At 42.3% G+C, this 21,780-nt stretch overlaps 1 long non-coding RNA gene across 1 annotated transcript in view; it reads left to right on the plus strand.

Moving 5' to 3' along the window:
- The first annotated feature begins 5,844 nt into the window (after positions 1-5,844).
- The window catches only part of LOC138414072 (uncharacterized), a 119,785-nt gene continuing 103,849 nt past the window's right edge, over positions 5,845-21,780 (plus strand). Inside the window, exon 1 of the long non-coding RNA XR_011246457.1 lies at positions 5,845-6,263. This is a non-coding gene — a long non-coding RNA (uncharacterized lncRNA). The remainder of the gene's footprint in view (positions 6,264-21,780) is intronic.

Raw genomic sequence — 21,780 nt, forward strand, 5'->3', positions numbered from 1 at the left:
TTGTGATTCTTTTTCTTTGCTTAATTTTCCACATGACATTTATCAACACATGACACTTGTTTGTATATTGTTGTTAATTTTTGTCCGTTACCCACTCTAAACTAAAACATAAGCTCCATGAGCTGAGGGACTTTGATCTGTTTGGTTCATTACCTTAGTCTCAGCACCTGACACAATGTCTGGCATGCAGCAATTCCTCAATAAAAAATTGTTGAAGGAATACATGAATCCCTTTGGTTTTAAACTTTATCTCTTTATTTTTGTAATTATTGTATTAAAAATTATTAAGGTTCTAAAGTTTAGCTTTGGTCTCATGATTTGGCTCAAAATATGCCATTTAAGCTGTGGCTTTGGTGTTGGGCTTTAGAAGATAAATCACCAAATGCCCACTCCAGTGTCATTTCTGGAATTTCTGAACTGACCACTTCTAGCTTACTAGCTTGTTGAGAGATGCCTGGATCTCAAATAGTCGACAACATAGCAAATCTGATAGAAGAAATATTCTTAGAAAGGAAATTCAATGCAACATCATGTATTGTCATTGACATTGCAAAAAACACCATGAAGGGTATGAATGATTTTAGACTTAGAAGATAAGATGCTATGTTCACATCCTTAACTTGTGTGTTCAGAAAGGAATTACAGTACGAGGTACCATCATAAGATTACTGGCGGTAAGGTAGTGGGCCACTTACTATCCTTCCTCAGCAGACAGACACCATGACATCCAAGAGGATTTGGAATTACCTTGCCAAATACTCATACAAAATATTCAAATAGAATGGAAGAAATACTACATGTTTAAAAGTCTACCTGAACACATAACAATACCAACAAGCAGGACTTAGAATCAGTGGGTTTCTTGAAGATAAAACAGTTCATTTGCCGATGAACTGCGTGCTGCTGAAGAAGTAACCTAACGGATGAGCTTGAGAGTGCAGGTATTTCTGCATGATACCTGCTATAAGGATTCATTTCGTAGGCTTCTCCAGGGAAGATGATGAAATTGCTGTGCATCCAGTGAAAGCTAAGGTTGTGAATAGAATTTCAGAGACTATTTTGTTATCTTGAAAGTCAGTTATGGTGCTCTCTTGCCACATTTTTAGATCCAAGGTTTAAGGGCAAATTAAAGTAGTACGTTCATGCATAATATTAAAAATAAAAAACTATAAGTGAGAGCAAAAAAATTCCTTTGCTTCTGAAAATGTTCAGAAAGCATCTTCTTCAAGCAATGCACAGAGATTTTGTTTGTGAGGTGGTTTCAAGGAGATTGCATAATTACTATTGCCCAAAGCTTTAAGTCCAGAAGGTGCAGAGGAGACAAGACGTCTTGAATCCAGTGGCTCCTGGAGTGGGAGGGCAACATTACTACCGGCAGTGGCCTATTCTGACTCGAGTCGGTAAAAAATATCTTCCCCTTTTGCTAACCTATTTGATATTGTCAGCGTGTGGTACGTTGACCACACATAGGAGCAATCTGGAAGTCAGCAGAGCTAGGAAATGATTGTTTCTGCACTATAATGTCAACGTCAAACATTTGAGAAGTAATGTTTTAAGCAATAAGATTGAAGTGATGATTGAATTTATTTTGTGGAAAAATTTTCAGATGTATTCTTGTCTCAAGAAGTTCATTCTGTGATGGTGATCCCAGTTTTGGTTTTGGTCTCATCTGAATATTGAGTTCAAACTTGGCCCTTTGGTATTGGGCCAATGTGTATATTTGTTATATTTCTATTAACTTGTGAATGCATACGAAAGAGTAATCAGAATACAAGGACTATCTAGCACCTACCACCTGATTTAAGAAAAAGAACAACATGCTATTATTGTCAGTGCCTTTCCGCACCCCATCCTTCTTCTCCAGAGGTATCCACTCTTCTGAATTTTGCATTTATCAGTTCCTTACTTTTCTATAGTTTTATGATATATGTTTACATCTTTGAACAGTATATTTTTAGTTTTGCACATTTTTTATCTTGTATAAGCCGCATCATATTTTTGTTTTTCCATAACCAAATTTTTTAACATTATGTTTAAGATTAATCCATGTTGTAACATTCATTTTCATGGCACTATAGTATTTCACTGGCTAAACATTCCACATTTTATTTCTTCATTCTACTCTTTATGGACTTGTGTTGTTTTGATTTTTTAAAATTGTACTCTTACACACAGTATTTCTATGAACATTCTTATGTCATGCGTCCAAATGTACAAATGCAAGAAATTTTCTAATGTGTGTGTATAGCGTGTAGGTAATGACGGAGTATGAGGTTGGAAGTCAAGCTTCATTTTCCTCATATGGATATGAAATTGTGTCAGCCATCATTTTCCCACTCCCATGAGTGCCACATCTATAGTATACCAAATGTCATTTATGAATGAGCCCATGTCTAGTCTCTATTCTGTTACATAGGTTTATTTGTGTCTTGGGGCATTGATACAATATTGTGTCTTTCAATCCGTGAACATGATATACGGCTCCATTTATTTAGGTCTCCCCTACTGTCTCTCAATGAAGCTTTATAAGTTTCCCTATCAGAAGTACTTACTGCACATTTTGTCCCTGTGAAGACGCCAAAACTACTGCCTCTCTTAGATTGGACAACATGCTTTCAGCAAAATGCCAGACTCATACCTTTGGATTTCTGTTTTCTTGTAGATTTTGGCTTGGTAATTCCACACTCTCTTTTTAGCTTTTTGATACTTTAAAGATCATGATTTTTATATTTTGCCAAGATATTTTAGTTTCCTCCAGCAAGAGAGTTGGTCCAAATCACCCAGTCTGCCACCACTGGGAGGAAGTCCCTAACTCTTCTTGTACTTTCATCTTCTAGATCTTTCCATTTTATCTCCTCTTCTTTTCCCTTCATTCATGGCTTATCTCTTCTACACCAAGCTTCCCTTTATCCTTCACTTCTTTCTTCCTGTTTGCTTAAATTTCTTTCAGCTTCTCTGATGGTCTTTCCTTTCCCCCTTTCTTTGTATTTTAATAAAAAATATAGCATATTTCATGATCAGGAGAAACAGAAATGAGCATGGTGGAAGCTAATTACATTAGCACCTCCCTCAAAACAAAACAAGAAACCCCAATGTTCATTGCAGCACTATTTACGATAGCCAGGACATGGAAACAACCTAAATTCCATCGACTGCTGAATGGATAAAGAAGATGTGGTACATATATTCAATGCAATATTACTCAGCCATAAAAAGGAATGAAATTGGGTCATTTGTGGAGATGTGGATGGACCTAGAGTGTGTCACAGACAGTGAAGTAAGCTAGAAAGAGAAAAACAAATATATGTTAATGCATATATGTGGAATCTAGAAAAATGGTACAGATGAACCTATTTGCAGGGCAGGAATAGAGATGTAGACGTAGAGGATGGACATGTGGACATGGGGTGGGGGGGAAGGGGAGGGTGGGACGAATTGGGAGATTAGGATTGACATATGTACACTACTATGTGTAAAATAGATAGCTAGCGGGAACATGCTATAAAGCACAGGAAGCTCAGCTTGGTGCTCTGTGATGACCTAGATGGGTTGGATGGGGGGTGGGAGGGAGGTCCAAGAGGGAGGGGATATAGGTGTACATACAGCTGATTCACCTCATTGTATAGCAGGAACTAACACAACATTGTAAAGCAATTATACTCCGATAAAACAAAACAAAAACAAAACACAACAAAAAGACAACACAACAGCAATCCCACCAGGATTTAGCCGTAAAGCACATTTACTTATGTTCATTATTCAGATGAAAACTGCTAGAAGAAAATGGGGAGGAAGTGTGGCTGTGTTGCGAGAGCTCGGCTTCAGACTAGGATAGACTTGGACTTCTGTCTCTCTCCACAGTTTGTAGCTGTGGAAACATGGGCAGATCTAAGGTCTGTGATTAATTAATATAAGTTGACCTCTTTCCCTCCTATTGGTTGGCTAGTAGATCTATATTTATTCCATCTAGGCTGCATAACTGCCCTGATGCTCTTTATATTCCACAGTGAACAGAAAAGTTCAATTTTTTTAAAAAAGAAGGATCACTGCCTATACTTTTATCTGAAGTTCCAACAGGTAAATATTATTGGCTGTAAGATGTTTCAGGTCCTTTATTTTGAAGTTCGAAATGTCCAGTTCACTGGATTGGCTGATGGCATCACATTACCTAATTAAGTAAATGTCTGTCCTTTGGTATTTCTTTGGTTGGCACTAGGAAAAAGAGTTGTGGGTTTTTTTGGGGTTTTTTTGAGGTACGCGGGCCTCTCACTGTTGTGGCCTCTCCTATTGCGGAGCAGAGGCTCCGGACGCGCAGGCTCAGCGGCCGTGGCTCACGGGCGCAGCCACTCCGCGGCATGTGGGATCTTCCCGGACCGGGGCACAAACCCGTGTCCCCTGCATCGGCAGGCGGACTCTCAACCACTGCGCCACCAGGGAAGCCCTGCATTAACTTTCGATAAGTGTAATCATATTAGAATTCCCAAAGGGTCGTAGTACATAATGAAACCTGGTTGTGAATCTTTTTGTAAAGTGAAAAATGTTCTTTTCTTATTTTTAAAATATCAAATTCTATTAAAACAAATGTTATATGGACTTGAAATGTTATCTATTAAAAATATACTTGAAATATAAACATTTTGTTCATTTACCGAGGAGCAGATTTTTCTAAAATAGACCAGGATAAAAAGTAGCATATTGTTACCTGCTTGAATTCTGGCATATCCATTTTTTCTAAGGAATATATCTTCAGTTTAAATTTTAGCAGATCAGGTATTTAGGTTTTCTTCTCCGTCTCTCCCTCTTTCTCTTTTCCCTTAATTTAGCGGTTAGCTTTCAAAGCTGAGAACTCCTACATTTTGCCTCTTCCACTTGTACAGCTTGTACATGTAGTACCATGTACAGATACAAGAAGCAGAGCACATCACAGTCTTATATAATACCTTATGTTTTTTCTAATAATTTAATTACTTCTTGCTTCCATTTCCCTAAGATCCCTGGGGAAATTGTATAATCTTGTGTAAGTAAACTACAAGGACTTAAAGTATAGTTTTGTTATTTTAGGAAGCTTCCTTCCCAATTCTGACTTGGCATCCAGTGTCCTCTTTGGATGGTGTGTGCCAGTCTAGCACACTAGCACCTTTTGTTCAGAGCTAAATTGACAGAGATATGCTTAAATAAATTACCATTCCCACTTCAATGGATACCTCAGCAGGAATATGAGATTATAAACTAGTGGAAATATGAAAGGGGGAATCGGTGTGGGTGAAAGGATGGGGTAGAAGGAATATTTTAAATCTTATTAAGACAGGAGTATTGACACTTCAGACTGAATGGAACCTTGTCTTTGAAGCTGCCCTGGGAAAGTTGAAGCTCTCTGGCAAAGAAAATATAAGCTCTAGAATCCAACTGTGGTGAAATTAACAGATAAATGTTTGATCTACCCTGGTGTTTACAAAGAACAGATATTCATGGCTAGTGGCAACTCTCTTTCAGGAGGTCACTTCTGAACTCTTCTACCTCCTGGAAAGTGATATTTATCTTAGAGAAGTTTCATCTCTACAGTACCCCACCTGTGTTGTCAATCTGTCAAATTAGGAGTTTCTATTACAGAGATTCATCAAGAGAAAAAGACAAGGATGATAATACAGCCAGAATAATGTTCATTTACTTATTTTCTCCAGATTCCCAAAGTGCTACATAAATAGGACAAATTAGAGAAAGAATGCTGATGATTCCTATATTAACTGTGCTTGGTTGTAGATGACAGTTTTCTTTGGAGCCCCTTCAAAGACAGAGTATGCAGATTTATCACATCTGGTTGCATTATTTACATCAAATAGTATCATATAATTTTATAGGCATTGTAAGCTCACTTTTGGTATGGCCTAATGCAGCCCGTTTCTTTTCTTTTCTTTCTTTTTTTTTTTTTTTTTTGCGGTACGCGGGCCTCTCACTGTTGTGGCCTCTCCCGTTGCAGAGCACAGGCTCCGGACGCGCAGGCTCAGCGGCCATGGCTCACGGGCCCAGCCGCTCCGCGGCATGTGGGATCTTCCCGGACCGGGGCACGAACCCGCGCCCCCTGCATCGGCAGGCGGACTCTCAATCACTGCGCCACCAGGGAAGCCCCAGCCCGTTTCTTTGAAGGCAGCATGAAATGCCAGGGAAGACATTTCAACTCAATGAGGATCAGGACACACAGGAAGAATACAGTTCCTGCCTTGTGTTTAGTGAGGCTAACCTCTGAAGTCCTCACTCTCCCAGAAGTAAGTGCTCCTCTTGGATCTGACTCATAGCAGGGGGTGTTTGGGTCTGGGGGATGATGTCTTTAATTCTCTCAGTGACTGGAGAGCACAACTGAGATTTAGCAGGTAAGGACCAGTGATGCGGAATGTCCTGCAAAACAGGAGGCAGCCCCACAAATGAGGCATTGTTCTGCCTGAAGTGCAAATTACATTCCTCTTGAGGAAAAGACAGCAAGAACCACAAAAACACTCTGTCTACATGTTGTCTCAGTTACCAATTCTGTGTTATAAGCTACCACAAAACTTAGTAAATTAAAACAACAATGCTGTATTTTTCTCATGAGTCTGTGGGTTGATTGGGCTCAGCTGGGCTGTACTTCTGCTCCAGGTGGTGCAGCTTGAGGCTATTTGTGCAGCTGCATTCATCTGGGAGCTCACCTGGGCTTGGAACATTCAACATGGCCTCCCACTCTCCAGAGTCTTTCTCTTAAGTGACTTCTCCTTATTCTGTAGTCTAGCCCGAGCTTCTTTATGGCCTGGTGGCTGGCTTCCAAGAGATTTTCCAGAAGTGCAAATACGGATGCTACAAGGTCTCTCGTAGGTTAAGCTTGGAAGCCACACATCACTCTGTCTCATTCTACTGGACAGAGCAATTCCCAGGACCAGCCCAGGTTCGAAGGGATAGTAAATAGAAGAAAGGAGCAGCAGTCTCATTGCAACAGCCATGCGGATGGGAGGGTTTGCTGTAGCGTCTTAAGAAATGATCCTTACACATATGATCACATTTAATTCTCTGTGAGGTAGGAATTATTATCAATCCCATTTTACAGAAGGTAGAGCTGAGGCTTTCAGAGGTTAAGTGACATGCTCAAGACCATACCACTGGGAAGAAGTGGGGCTCAAAGCCAGGTTGCCTCACCCAAGCTCCTTTTGTCTTCTTATTTTATTTTCTATTTTCTTAATTCAGAAGTTATTTCAGGGTTAGGCAAAATGAATGAAGCTTGTGAATTTGGTGAGTGCTTCCCTATCAGTGGCTGTTGAGTATCTTCTGGACTTTCATCCTAAAATGTCATGCAAATTGCCCACGGCCCCTATGCTGTGGTGTCCCCTCTAAGTCCCACTTCCTTGGACTGTAGTTGAAACTTTGAACACTCTCCTCTGTTCAAATGATGACATTATTTCCCCTGTCCTGCTTTCAGCTAATACTGAATCAGAAAACAGCTAATAATCTGACTTGAGTGTCACCCAAGTATAGTGATTGCCTCATATTTCCTCCCTACCCAGGATCTGTTTTCCCTCCCGGTAACAGAATCCCAATTTTCCTTGGGGAATCCATTTCTTCCTTCCTTTTATTTCATGTGGTTCACATGGCACTGAATGCAATCCCTACTCTAGGAGTTGGCAGGTGCTGAGGGCTGGCTAATCAGAGGTTTGAATTTCTTTTGTTATAATCATTGGTTCACAGGTGAGCACACGACTTGAGCTAGGTCAATGATAAGCCACTAAAATTAAATTCAGTTCAGGACTTTTGGAAGGAGATATAGAGAAGAAGCATTTTCTTTTCTACTGGGGTTTCTGGGAGGATGAGAGGTAAGCCTAGAGCTGCTGGGAGCCATCTTGTCCCTGCAAGGCATACAGGAGAATAAAGTCAACCAGGAGAGAGAGGGGAGGTGGTGATGAGGGTGAGACAGTCCAACAGCATCATTTGAGGATTCTGGAAAGGGCCAAAGCCAGATTTACCCCTGGATTTTTCAGGATGTTAGCCAATAAATCCCCCTTTTTTTGCTTCAACTAGTTGCAAAAGAGTTTCCTATCAACTGCTATGGAAAGAGTCCTGATTGATAGATCATTTCTGGTGACCAAAAGGACTCTTAGAAAAACACTCCACAATGAATATGCCTATGAAAAAGAAATAACAATTCAGGAATTCCATTGTGATTCAAGTGATGGAGATTCTAAGGTAGTATAATGATAAAACTCCAGGTAAATACAGGCAAGTGTGAAGTGAGATCAGAAATTCTATTCATAAGAAGCAAAATAGGAATAAATGCTATATATTGTATTCCATAGCCAGCTAAGATTATGAATTGTACATTTTGTTTCTAAACGCAAGATTTCTAGTCCATAGCCTTGTACATAGTCATTTCTAAAGCAGTAACAACAACAATACTAAACCCCAACTCATGGAACAGAGAGCCTTTCCCGAAGAGATGGCAGATAGGTTTTTCTGTCATTTGCCAACTCTGATCTTTGCTAGTGCCTCCCTGAGGCACAGGCTGGAGAAGACTTCTGAAGCCTGGTACAGGTGTGGCAAAGGGTGAAGGAGTATAGTGTCTGCTATGGGGGAGGAAGTATACAAGGAAGCAGCATCTAGTTTCTAGTATATGGTGGCGACAAAAGGAAAGAGAGGAGAGCTGCATTTTAATTAAAAACATTTAGGTGTTTTTCTTTGTCTAGTTATCTAAGCCTTAGGTCCCAAAGTAGGTTTGGGGGTTACTGTTCACTTGGGTCGTTTAGTAGTGCATATCAAGAGGTTAAATCTACCCAACAGGAAAATATTTTCTGCCATTTTATTTGGTTGGTTTGGGTTAGAGACCGAGTCTCAAGTAACCCTTGGAGGCCTGATATCCTCTTGCCAATTCCTTATCCTCTCCCCTGTGATCGTTAGAGAAGGCAAAGTCACACACCAGCTTGAACTTGTGGGATGTACTGGTGGTATTTGTCAGAACGTCACTGGGATGGTCAGAATAATGCCCTCTTCCTCCCCCGACTCCAGGTCATTCATGTCCTAATCCCTGGGATCTCTGAATATGTTATGTTACATAGAAACATAGAAAAGGGGAATTAAGGTTACAAATGGAATTCTAATTGCTAATCAAGACCTTTACATAGAGACACTATCCTGGATCATCTGGCTGGGACCAATGTGATCACAAAGGTCCTTAAGAATGGAGGAGAGGCAGACTAGGAGGTTGGAGTGATGTGATATGAGACACTTGGCCTGCCTTTGCAGCTCTGAAGTTGGAGGAAGGAGGCCATGAGCCCAGAAGCTGACAAAGGCAAGGAAATGGGTTCTCCCTAGAGTCTACAGAAAGGAAGGCAGTCCTGCTGAAACCTTGATTTTCACCCCATAAGACCCGGGTCAGACTTCTAATCTACAGAATGGTAAGATAATAAATTTGTATTGTTTTAAGCCACTAAGTTTGTGGTAATTTGTTACGGCAAATAGGAAACCAATACAGATTTCCTTGCAATGAGAGAAAACTCTATTACATGCAGTTAGAGTCATAGAATCAGAGTTGAATGAGATCTTGGAAGTCTTTAGCCCGCCCTTAATGCCTCATCCACAAATCTCCTCTACCATATACTTGATAAATGGTCTTCCAGGCTGTGTGAACCTATCAACAATGGGAATTGCCAACGTCCAGAGGTGGTTTCTACCATTTTTGGATGGTTTGAACTGTCAAAGTTCTTCCACACTGCAAAAGCAGAAATGAGATTTCCTGTAGCATTGCTTCTTTGGTTTTGGCTTTGTTTTCTAGAGTTGCACAGTAACTTTCCAAGTATCTTGTTCGTAAAAGATAGTCCTTTAAGTATTCGGTGATTTAACCATGATTCCTTAAAGAGTTCCCTTTTCCTGACTGAATATCCTATGCTCCTCTTGTGGATTCCACAGCACACATTCCCCAGTGACTAGAACTACAGCCAGCACTACAGATGTGGTTTGATCAATAGAGAGTCTGCAGAGGCTTAATTATCTTCTTTGTTCTGGATATCACACCTCCATGTGGCATTTGCTCTAGCAGGGGCATCTCTACCACACGCCCGCCCCATGCTGGGTGATTAGCTCTTTCTCCTGCCGTAACGTACGCTCTCCTTTCCCTTCTCCAAAGCTCTGAGTGGTCTGCTTTACACCTAATGGATCCCTGATACATTTATTCTTGAAACATGCCATGGTTTCCATATCCTTCATCTTCCTGGGCTCATTCCTTGTATGACCTGTGCTTGGGTGTGAAGTGGAAGAGGAACTGAAACTGATTCCATAACGTAGAGGAAAGAGCAGGGACTGTGTCGTCAGAAACTTGGGTTCAAATCCTGACTTTTTGTTTTCCTGACTCTGAGCTGTGGACAAGTTTCTTAGCCTCTCATGAGCCTCAGTCTTCTCATCTGGAAAAAGGTGAAGGATAATTCTTACCTGAGGGCTGTGTCAAGGTTAAACGAGAGTGCCGTGAAATGTGCTAAATACAGTCCTTGGCATAATTTACTGGCTCTTCTCTCCAGCTTCTCCCACTACCTCCCACTTTGTTCCTCCTTTACCTTATACAATGAGAGAATAGTAAATTCTGAGCCACATGGGCTCAGCCAGGAGAGTTCAGGATGATCATTACTGTGGGCTGGACCAATAGCAGACTTATGGATGTCAAGGCTTGGACTCAACCTTGTAGGTTGGGTGGGAGTGGGCTGAATACAGGGATGAGTAGGAAGGTTTGTTCTCTGACTTTGAAAGTGCTGTTCATTTTTAAGCCTTCTGGAGATGAAGACAAAGCTGCTAGCATTCTATGTAGGAAGGAACATTTTGTTTCTAACTCATTTGTTTTGAAATCTAGCTTAAAGGAGTTGGGACATGATTTGACTGCTGTGATGAGACAAACATGAAACAACGAAAAGACAAATAAACAGGCTAAGGTTGGAATTGCCTAGGTTCTGAGCAGGGACTCCACTGAGTATTTGCAAGCTAGAAGAGTTCATTTTGTTTCCTTAGGGCAACTTTTTTTTTTTTTTTTAAACTTAGCAGTCCTGGTTTGGGTAATGAAGACCAGACCACTGATGCTACCGTGTCACCACGATGATGGAAAATCAGATTCAGGATGGCCAGGAAAAATGGAAAAGTTTTACGCTATTGAGAGGAGCTAGACTCTCTAGGCCTATCAATGTTTAGTTTCTAAGTTTTCCCAGAATTCGTCCTTTTTATATGGCTTGGCAAGCAATTATTTTATTTTTTCTTATGAAATCGTAATCTGGGACATCATTTTGGAAGGCTTGCCAGTAGCTATTCTTTGGTCTGCTCTGCCTCCGCTAGTTTTATTTTTAACCCTCTCGATTATTTCTAAACCCCTTAATCATAAAAGCTCATTTTCTTTTATTAGGAGGGATTTATTCACAAGGCTAACTCAGACGTACATGGCATCTTTTAATATACATTGCTGAGTGCTGACATGGTCCTGCAAGCATTCAGAAACGCTTCTGATACAAGATACACAAACTATATGGAAAAATAAAGAAGCTCATACCTAAGCTCATAACTTGAATCAGTTCAGTTTTATATGTGCTGAAGAAATTATTTTGACAATAATAATAAACTCAGCAGCAATGGGACTGACAACAATGACCTCTTACTAGGTGCCAGGTGACAGGTTAGGTGTTAAAGATGAAACAAGAAACATCTCTGATCTAGGAGGGATCCCTGACCTCAGAAAATTACGTTACCATATGGAAGTTCCCTCCAACACCACTAGTAAATAGAAAATAAATGAAGTAATTGCAAACTGTATAAATATTATGATGAGAGCAAAAATGAAGAAGAGATTGAAATTAATGAATTTCAATTGAAATTGAAATTAATGAATTTGAAATTAATTTAATGAATTCATTAAATTAATGAATTTAATAATAAACTCATGTGTTGAGTTTATAAACTTTAATAATAAACTCATGTGTTGAAACCTAATCGCCAATGTAATGGTAATGGTATTTGGAATGGGGCCTTTGGCAGGTGGTTAGGCCATGAGGGCAGAGCTCTCACAAATGGCGTTAGTGCCCTTATAAAAGAGACCCTGGTGAGCTCACTCACCCCTCCCAACATGTGAGGGCACAGCCAGAAGACAGCCATCTAAGAACCGGGAAGTGGGTTTTCATTAGATGCCAAAGCTGGCACCTTGATCTTGGACTTCCCAGCCTCCAGAACTGCGAGAAAAAAATTTCTGTTGTTTGTAAGGCACCCAGTCTATGGCACTTTGTTATAGCAGGCCAAACAGACTAAAATAGGCTGTGATGGGGACACCCACTTGTAACAAGGTGGACAAGGAAAGCTTCGCTGAAGATTAACATTTAAGCTAAAACCTACAGAGAAGAAGGAGTTTATCTTTCAAAGTGTGAGTAGAAGAATACTCAGGACAGAGAAAATAGCATGTCCAAAGGTCCTGAGGCAGGAAACAACTTGGCATATTCCACAAACTGAGAGAAGGCCTAGGGACCTGGAGCACATTGAGTGAGGAAGGAAAAAAATTAGGTTGGAGAGATTTCATCAGATCAATGATATTTGAACTGATCCCACCCCAATAACAAACGCTGCTTCACTTTCCTCCCATCCATCTGACACTTCCAAGTTTTCCCCAACCCTTGCCAAGCCAGGGGAGTAAAAGAATCAGCCCATTGCGAATACTGTCAGTTTGCCTGGCTTCTGTCTCTGCTACCCAGCCTTGAGGCTGTGAAACATTCATAAACTCAATTTCATCTCAAAACCTTAGACAAACCTTGACTTCCGGTAGCAGCATTTTAAGGAGTAATTGCCCAGGACTCTGGCACTCAGTCTCATATGTCTATCGATGGTCTAGCTCTGGTTTTGTGCCTTTTCTGATAAATAGCTTCTGCCTCTTCTTGAAGATCTCGTCCCAAACAATTCTTGTCAGTGAATTCATTCATTCAAGTCATTTATTCGGTGTTTATTGAGGGGCCTACTTTAGGCAAGGCACTGCCTTCGGCCCTGGGGATATAAAGATAAATCAGATGCCTCGCTCCTCTGGGTCCTGGCAGGGTAGCAGAGAGGCAGGCGATGTGGTGAGTGCAGGGGCAGGGAGCACAGTCTGTGGGGTTCAGAGAGGGCTTCCTGGAAGAGGGGCAAAGATAAGCAAATTTAGCCAAGCACAGGGACAGGGTGAGAGGAGCAGAGTAGACAGTGCGGTAGAGCCTTCCCGGCAGAAGAGATGGCAGGAACCGAGAAGACCAGAAACAGCGAGGTGTGATGAACTCTCAGTGGCAAGCAGACCCCTGCCACGTGTCTGTGATGCCAGGGTTGGGACTTATGTTGCCCGCCACCAAGGTCCCAGTTGTGCACCTGAACTCAGATCTACGGACCTGTGCAGACTTGGTGCCCTTCAGAACCTGCTCTGGGATCCCCCTTTGTCATCTTCTGCCCATTTCTTGGGGCACAGTGGCCTGTCATCTGCTGTGTTCTGATACTGCAGTGATCTCCCTCCCTGCACTCATGCGGAAACCTCCTGACTCCTGGGGTGTCCTAGCCTCTTTTTGCTATTATTAGGTCACCTGGGAGTTGAGTCAGAGGGGCTGTGACTCTGATTGCACCCCAGAAGACATTTTTCTTGGCTTCTTTGGGTGGGAAGAGGGTTCTTGGCTTTCTGTTTACAGAGGGTTTCCACTGACCTCCTCTGGTCTCTGCTCTGGGGCAGGGTTGTCATCCTTTTAGAGTGACAAGGACTAGAGGAAAGAAAGGTAAGGAGAACATAGGCAGTTTGGCAGTGACAGAGACCATCTCTGCCTTTAGAACAAGAAAGGGTTATTGTGAGTAGCTCAGGAAGGAAACCAAAAGACCAGGATTAAACTAACAGTGCCGCTTACCCCTGGGTGTGCTCCACTCAAAACAAACAAACAAAATAACCACTGGGGCATGCCCAGCAGAGGATGGAAAACTTGGGGACAACTCTGTAGCAATTGACTGGCACATTTTTCTTCCCAGAAAGGCCCAGGCAAGAGGTCCTGGAGAGAAAGTTCTGGAATAATCACTCTGAAGGCAACACAGCAGCGAGAAGGGAGTAGGACCTCTTGAGCAAAGTAGACTTTCAGGCAGATTTGAGTGACAACAGATGCTTTTGCCTTCCTCATCCATTCATTTGTTCCTTCATTAGTCTATTTAACAAGATGCATTCATTAACTTTTGTGCTGGGCACTGTACTAGGTTTGGGGAATATATCTGTTAGAGTAAGAATAAGTTTCTTTTTTAAAAAAAATTTTGCTTATTTTTTATTGAAGTATAGTTGCTGTACAATATCATATGTTACAGGTGTACAAATAGTGATCCACAATTTTTTTTTTTTTTTTTTTTTTTTTTTTGCTGTACGCGGGCCTCTCACTGTTGCGGCCTCTCCCGTTGCGGAGCACAGGCTCCGGACGTGCAGGCTCAGCGGCCATGGCTCACGGGCCCAGCCGCTCCGCGGCATGTGGGATCTTCCCGGACCGGGGCACGAACCCGCGTCCCCTGCATCGGCAGGCGGACTCTCAACCACTGCGCCACCAGGGAAGCCCGTGATCCACAATTTTTAAAGGTTATATTCCATTTATAGTTGTAAAATATTGGCTATATTCCCCATGTTGTACAACATATCCCTGTAGCTTATTTTATACCTAATAGTTTGTACCTCTTATTCCCCTTTCCCTATATTGCCCCTCCCGCTTCCCTCTCCCCAGGGGTAACTACTAGTTTGTTCTCTATATCTGTGAGTCTGTAAGAGCAAGTTTCTTGACCTCATAGCGCTGATAGATTGAATGGTGTGTGTGTGCGCATGCGCATGTGTGCACGTGATTAGAGAAACGCATATTTAAAAACATATATATATGTGTATAAAATGTGATAAATAGCACAAACGAGCCATACAGTGTTCCTTGGGTGCACATAGCTTGGGCAACCGATCTCCCTTAGGGGTCCAGGAAAGCTTCCTGGAACACATCATTTTTAAGCTGAGTCCAGATAGCAAGGTAGGGTGGGGAAGAACGGGCAGGGAGAGTGTTCTAAACATCAGCAGCAGTGTGTGCAAAGGCCTGCACGTGAAGCGATGTGATTCTTCAAGGTCATCCAGGCATTATGATTTCTAATAAGGGAAGTGATGCTCAGGTGTTGTTTACCACCTCTGAGGATTGGATGAACAAGCTGTTAGAGAGCCTCAGGTTGGGATAGGAAGCACTCTGGTGCCCCCATTGAAGCCCCTCAGACCCCACTGATCTTAGCCTCAGCTGTGGAAGCTGGTTCCACGGAGCGCACATCACTGGACGGTGTGTGTGTGTGCGCGCGCGCGCACCTAGAATCCTGCCTGGAGCTCTCACCCTGGGTTTCTCCTCATCCCACCCAGATCCTCTCCAACTGCAGCAGGATCTTGCTAGAGTAAGTGCCCCTGGGCTAAACTTCAGCCAACGGGGACTGGAGTGATGGATAAATTGCTCTGCCATCTTTCAGGTGAGCCCTTCTGGGAGGCGTTCTGTACTCTTTTCAGGGATCCTGGTGCAATTGAGCCCCAGTCGCTCACAGCAGAGACCTTGGTAATGAACCTTTGCATTGGCTTCCCCTCCTTTTCTGACTCTCCCAATCCCTCTCTCTCGCTCCCTGAGATCACATGCCAAATAAGCCACCTGTGCACCAGTCCCCAGCTCAGGGGTGCCCAAATTTAGTGAGTTTGCCACCTAAAGTCAAGAGAAACTTGCCTTAACTTTTAATTGGGTCCTTCTTTATCAAGTGCTGCATCTTAACTGTGTTCCTCAAGCACCTGTGTTGCCACCTTCTCTAAGGAATGCTCTGCCCATCCCCCCCATTTTTGCAAGTGGGTGAAGCTAAGGCTCAGCGCACTTCAAGTAAAGCCCAGGATTAAAGCTCAGGATTTCTGATTTCAAATGAAATACCTTCTGGACTGCTCTATTTGGGGACATCATACTTCTTCTCAGGGGAGTGACCATTCTGTATACCTGCTCCCTGAGTTTTATTCTACCTCTTTCGTCAGAATTCATCCCCTCAAAGGAATAGTCCAGTCAAATGTGAAGCGTTTGAAAATGCTACCTGGCCCTCGCTCATGATGTTTTGGAATTACTGATGCACGAAAAACCACACCACTATGTTTTAGGGAACTCAAAACAAGAGAATCCAGAAATCATTTTGTTTCAGAGATACCAGCTTCCATCCCCAATTCCATGTCCTGAGACACAAGGTCATTGACTGCCATCCCATACTAAGACTCAGCAGTGCGGTGACACATTTAATACACCAGTTCCAGTTTAGAAGGATGCTCTAGGTTTCAGATGGGGTCTTGCCGTTCATATTTTGCAGGGGAAATGCCGTAGTTTCCACAATGTCGAAAACATGCTAACCTTTCTGGGCTGATTGAAGTTTGACTGGTCTGAGTGGTCCAGCTTTTTGTAAATTCTCATCAGCAATATTACAATGAGATACTCCGGGTCTGCTCTCTCCTTTCTCAAGTCTGCTTTAAACGCTTGGTTTAGGCTTCCCTGGTGGCGCAGTGGTTGAGAGTCCGCCTGCCGATGCAGGGGACACGGGTTCGTGCCCCGGTCCGGGAAGATCCCACATGCCGCGGAGCGGCTGGGCCCGTGAGCCATGGCCGCTGAGCCTGCGCATCCGGAGCCTGCGCTCCGCAATGGGAGAGGCCACAGCAGTGAGAAGCCCGCGTACCGCAAAAAAAAAAAAAAAAAAAAAAAAAATGCTTGGTTTATACTGAAGGAAAAGAAAATCCCCTGACCTAACTAGGATATCAGAAAGAAGAAAATAGAATTTTTGGCTCTTGGGCCATTCCAGTTTGTCATTTTGTGAAATTAGTGACAGATGGGTGCTGTCTGTGTGTTGTGGGAAATTCTGTCCTACATTCCAGCCGATGCTGGAAGTTTTGGAAGAGGACAGAGAGGGGAAGGAGAAAGCTATTTGGATGAGGCACAATATATGCTAATTCTGTGACAAAAATAGCAACAAATCTGCAAACATTAATTTTCGGCAAGTCTCATTCTCAGCCTGTGTTCTTTCCTTTTTCCAGATTTCACAGTAGAAAATGAATTTAAACTGGTTGTTAATGGACGAGGATTCAGAGGTCATCTGGCTTGTCTCTTACTGCAGAATATCAGCTTATTATAAGTTCTAGGAGGTAGAAAGGACCACTGACGGTCGAATAACCAACCGATATTTAAGGCAGATCTTAACTAATCTGATCCGATTGTTGTTCCAAAGACTCAAGTAGGTGGCAGTATGTGGGAAAGGGGCTGTTGTGTGGAAAGAGTTGGGGTTTAGAGAAGAATAGGGGCTCTACTGCAGGGTTTCCATAACCTAGTGGATCTCTCTACAAATAATCCCATCCCTTCTTACAGGCATCCTGAGACTTCTGGGATCATGTTCTGGGGCTGGGGTGAAAGGGATCAGGTGGCTCGATATGTTGGAGTGAGGAAAGATACAGATAGTGAGGTGTTGTAGGGGAACTGGCAAGGTAGTGACGAGGCTCAAGGAGCATGGATTTAGGTAGAGGCAAATAAAAAGGACCCGAGTACGAAATGCTGAGGATTCAGGAGCCTTGAAGTCACCGAGGCAGGGTCTGGGTTGGCCCTGGCATGGTCCCTGCCAGGTACAAGGCAGTTAGATGTCTGATTTACAGAGCAAGGAAAGGGGATAAAAACAAATCAAGGTCTGAGGAGTCTCTGCTAGTATTGCCTGAAAGAAAGTGAAGGGAAATCTTCGCAGGAAAAGACAGAGAGTCAGTATAAGGTCAAATTACAGAGAGAATGAGTCAGTCTTCATGGAAGGGAAGTGGAAAGTGGCTATGTTTCCTTGGTCCAACGTTTTTTGAGCCTCAGTTCCTCATTTGTGAAATAGACACACAAATTCTTCCTACATCCCATATTGGGAATGAAAATCAAATGCGATCACTTTTGTAAACAATAAAAAAAGATGGTTATACGAAGTTAGACGATGTTCTATCATAGGGCTAATAGGCAGGGGGAAAGGAGGCATTCCTATGGTGAACCACACACTTTATTGGCTAGGGGATGGACTCCCCACCCCACAATAGATCCTAAAGGGGGCTTCTCATCTATTCTGTAGTTCTGAACATAGAATTCTTTTTACTATTGAAATTTTTGCTAGTTCGCATTCATTTTCATAAATATCCTATTATAAAGTTAAAAAAAGAACTTTCCAAGGATGGAACTTTCAGAATGGGGTTAAAAGCTATTGGCCCTTTGCCCAGGAAAATATCTGGACAGGATAGTCTCTTCTTCCATCACTGATGCTTAGATTGGGCAAAACCAGGCAAGCAGACTCCTTTGCAGAATTCTGTCTGACTGCCCCGAGCACGGTGTGTGCCGAGCAGGCCAAGAAGTGAACAGTCTGGGGTAGGCAGGGTTTGCTCGGATCCACCCTTCCAGGAAGAGAATAAAATGGAAGACAAGTGAATTCTTAGTAATTGTTGTGAAACTCCTGCTTCCCTCCTAGGCTACTTGGGAAGGGCCTGACCACTAGCGGGGAACCACCATGATAAATCACACAGCCTTGAATGATTTGGGAGTTCTTTGAAAAGGACCACTTATATGTGAAAAGAAGTCTTCCTTAGTGGGCTGATTGGAAATAATAGCAGCATGTCATTCTTTCATGATGTCTCCCTTGAAATATTTCCCCACTCTTTAATTGAGGGATTCGTAGTAGAAAGCAGTTAAAATAAAGGTTTGGTTTTGATCTATAATTCAAGCTCAAAAGGGATCCTCATGGTACCTAAGAAGCCATGTAAGTAGCTGGGTCATGTCTGCCCTTCCCAATTTCATCTAGTCTCTATAAAATAATAGGTTTTCTGGAAATTGGTCATTAGGAATCAAAAAGGTTCAAATACAACATCGCTCCTGTCATAGATCTGTTTTTTAGTCACAGCTCTTCTGACACCAAATGTATGGGTTTTTCCACACCATGCAATTCTCCAGTTCTCTGCAGATACCAACTAGGTACCCTCAAATGTACTAATTCCGACACTAATTACCTGGAGTTAGCACAGACCCCATAGGTTAAGGGCTCAGTCGCACGAGACTGCTTCCCACTTCAGATTCCAATCATAGGTCCCCAGTTTACCCAGACTTCTGTCTAACTTGGCTAAAAATTGGGGGTTTCCATGACCCCCACCTCAGATTTGGTAATTTGCTATAATGGCTCATAAAACTCAGGGAAACACTTTCCTTACTATTACTGGTCTATTATAAAGGGTATTATAAAGATACAGATAAACAGCCAGATGAAGAGGTACACAGAGAGAGGTCCAGAGGTGTCCCGAGTTCAGGAGCTTCTATCCCTTTGGAGTTTGGGATGCACCCCCCTCCCAGCACATGGATGTGTTCACCAGCTCGAAAACTCTCTGAACCCTGTTTAGGGTTCTTACGGAGGTTTCATTATGTAGGCACGAATCATCAAATCATCGTCCATTGGTGGTTAAGTCAATCTCCAGCCCCTCTCCCCTCCCCAGAGGTTGGGGAGTTGGGCTAAAAGTTCCAACCCTCTAACCACATGGTTGGTTCATCTGGCAACCAGCCCCCATCCTGAAGCCATATAGGGATCCATGAAGAATCACCTCATTAGCATAAACTCAGGTATGGTTGGGAGGAGCTTATTGTAAATAACAACAGACACTCCTCAGGAAATGACAGAGGTTTTAAGAGCTCTGTGTCAGGAATCGGGAATGAAGATCAAATACATATTTCTTATTATATAACATCGTGTTTCCTTACTTAAAAAGTAATTTGTTAGTATATAATTGTTAGTAAAGATATTGAAAATCTATGCTAAAATTTATTATATATTTTAAAAGGTAATTTACCACTAGTCATTAAGATCTTATTAAGAATTATTTAGTTATATTGTCTTGGAAGGAAAAGAAACCTGAGAATATGATGAGGCAGACTTGTGAGGAAAGGTTCTGAACTTAGCTGGAGACTTCACACTGGATCTCCTGCTAAGTGAATTGGTGGAGAGACTTCATTGATCACTGGTTGATCAATATGCTAGTCACGGAGTGGGTGAGAGTTTGAGGGTAAGAGGGTAAGATGCATGGGTATTAAGACAAATATGATATGGTTTCTGACTTTAACATGCTCCCCGTCCAGTAGGAGAGCTAGACATATAAAACTATACTTAATAATTTAATTTTATTTTAAGCAGATAGTTTCAATATAATGTGACACAACGGGGAAACAGATAGACACCGGGTGCTATAGGAACTAAAGGGAAGTCGCTCAACCCAGTCTGTGAGTTGGATAGAGTCATGGAAGGCTTCCTGTATAGATGAGCCTGACCTGAGTTTTTACTTGTTTCTTTTTTAAAGCAGAGTTTATCGAGATAGCATTTACACACAGTAAAAGTTATCCCTTTTAGGTGTACAATTTTATGAATTTTAACAATTGCACGTCGCCGCATAGCCACCACCCCAATGAAGAGATAGGATATTTCCATCCCCTTAAAATGTTCCCTTAAGCCCTTTTGTAGTCAACCTCTTTCCTCCATACTGAGCCCCTGGCAATCCCTGATCCGATTTCTAAACCTGTAGTTTTGCCTTTTCCAGAATGTCCTGTAAAGGGAATCATAGAATATGTAGCCTTTTGTGTCTAGCCTCTTTTATTCACCATAAGTGCTTTTGAGATTTATCCATGTTGTTGCACGTGTCATGTTTATTGCTGAGTAATATTCCATTGTATGCACGTACCCCAGTTTGTTTATCCATTCATCAGTTGAGGGACATTTGGATTGTTTCTGGTTTTTGGCAATTATAAATAAAGCTCCTAGAAACATTTGTGTCCAGGTCTTTGGGTGGACACATGCTTTCATTTCTCTTGGATAAATGCTTAGGAGTGAGATTGCTGGGTCATATATTAAGATTTCTGGGTCATATATATACTCATATATGAAGTATATGTTTATAAGAAATAAACATATACTTGTTTCCACCGGCAATGCATGAGAGCTCCAGTGTATAACAAGAGGGTCTTTATTGTGGTACAAAGAGGAGAGGTAGGGAAGACATCTTTGGCCTCGTGCCATTCAGGCTGAGACGTGAAAGAGACTAGGAATTTTTCAGGCAAACAGCCTGGGGGACAGCATTCCTGGCAGCAAAAAGTCAGCAAAGAGGCTTTTAAAAATAAGGATACAAAATGTCCATTGTACCTGACATGAGGAAGATTCTGAGTGATATTTGCAAGAGCAGTTTCAGTGGAGTGGAAGCAAATTTGCCAGTGTTTTAAGACTGAATAGGAAGTGGAGGGAGGGGTCTAGAGCCTCCTAAAAATTGTTAGCGCTGAGTGAGAGGAGAAAGAGAGGGTGGGAGCTAGAGGTGGTCCACAGGGTCCAGGAAGGTTGTTAAGGCTGGGAGGGACCAGAGCAGGATGAGGAAGAGGGTATAGATGCAGACAAGGAAGGTGGCAAAGAAGGGACTTGGCTCAGAGGCGAGTGGAGGAACGAAAATCAGGCAGCCTTTGACCTGGTCGTGTGACGTTGCCTTCTGGGCATTGCAGGGAAGAAAGGCAGGTGTGGAGACAGCAGGAAGCTGAGGGAGTCACGTCTGACCTACCTCCTACGTTATTATGAAAACTGAAGAAGACACCATAGAAAAGAAAGTGGATTCCAGATAAATAATTTAGAAGTTCAGTCTAGGCTTCCCCCCAAAAGGCAGATTCATAGAACTACATAATAGTTTTATATTAAAAAATGAGTACAGGTTTGGGTAAATATCATATA

The sequence above is a fragment of the Delphinus delphis genome, chromosome 5 (genome assembly GCF_949987515.2).
Source record: "Delphinus delphis chromosome 5, mDelDel1.2, whole genome shotgun sequence".
Taxonomy (NCBI): domain Eukaryota; kingdom Metazoa; phylum Chordata; class Mammalia; order Artiodactyla; family Delphinidae; genus Delphinus; species Delphinus delphis.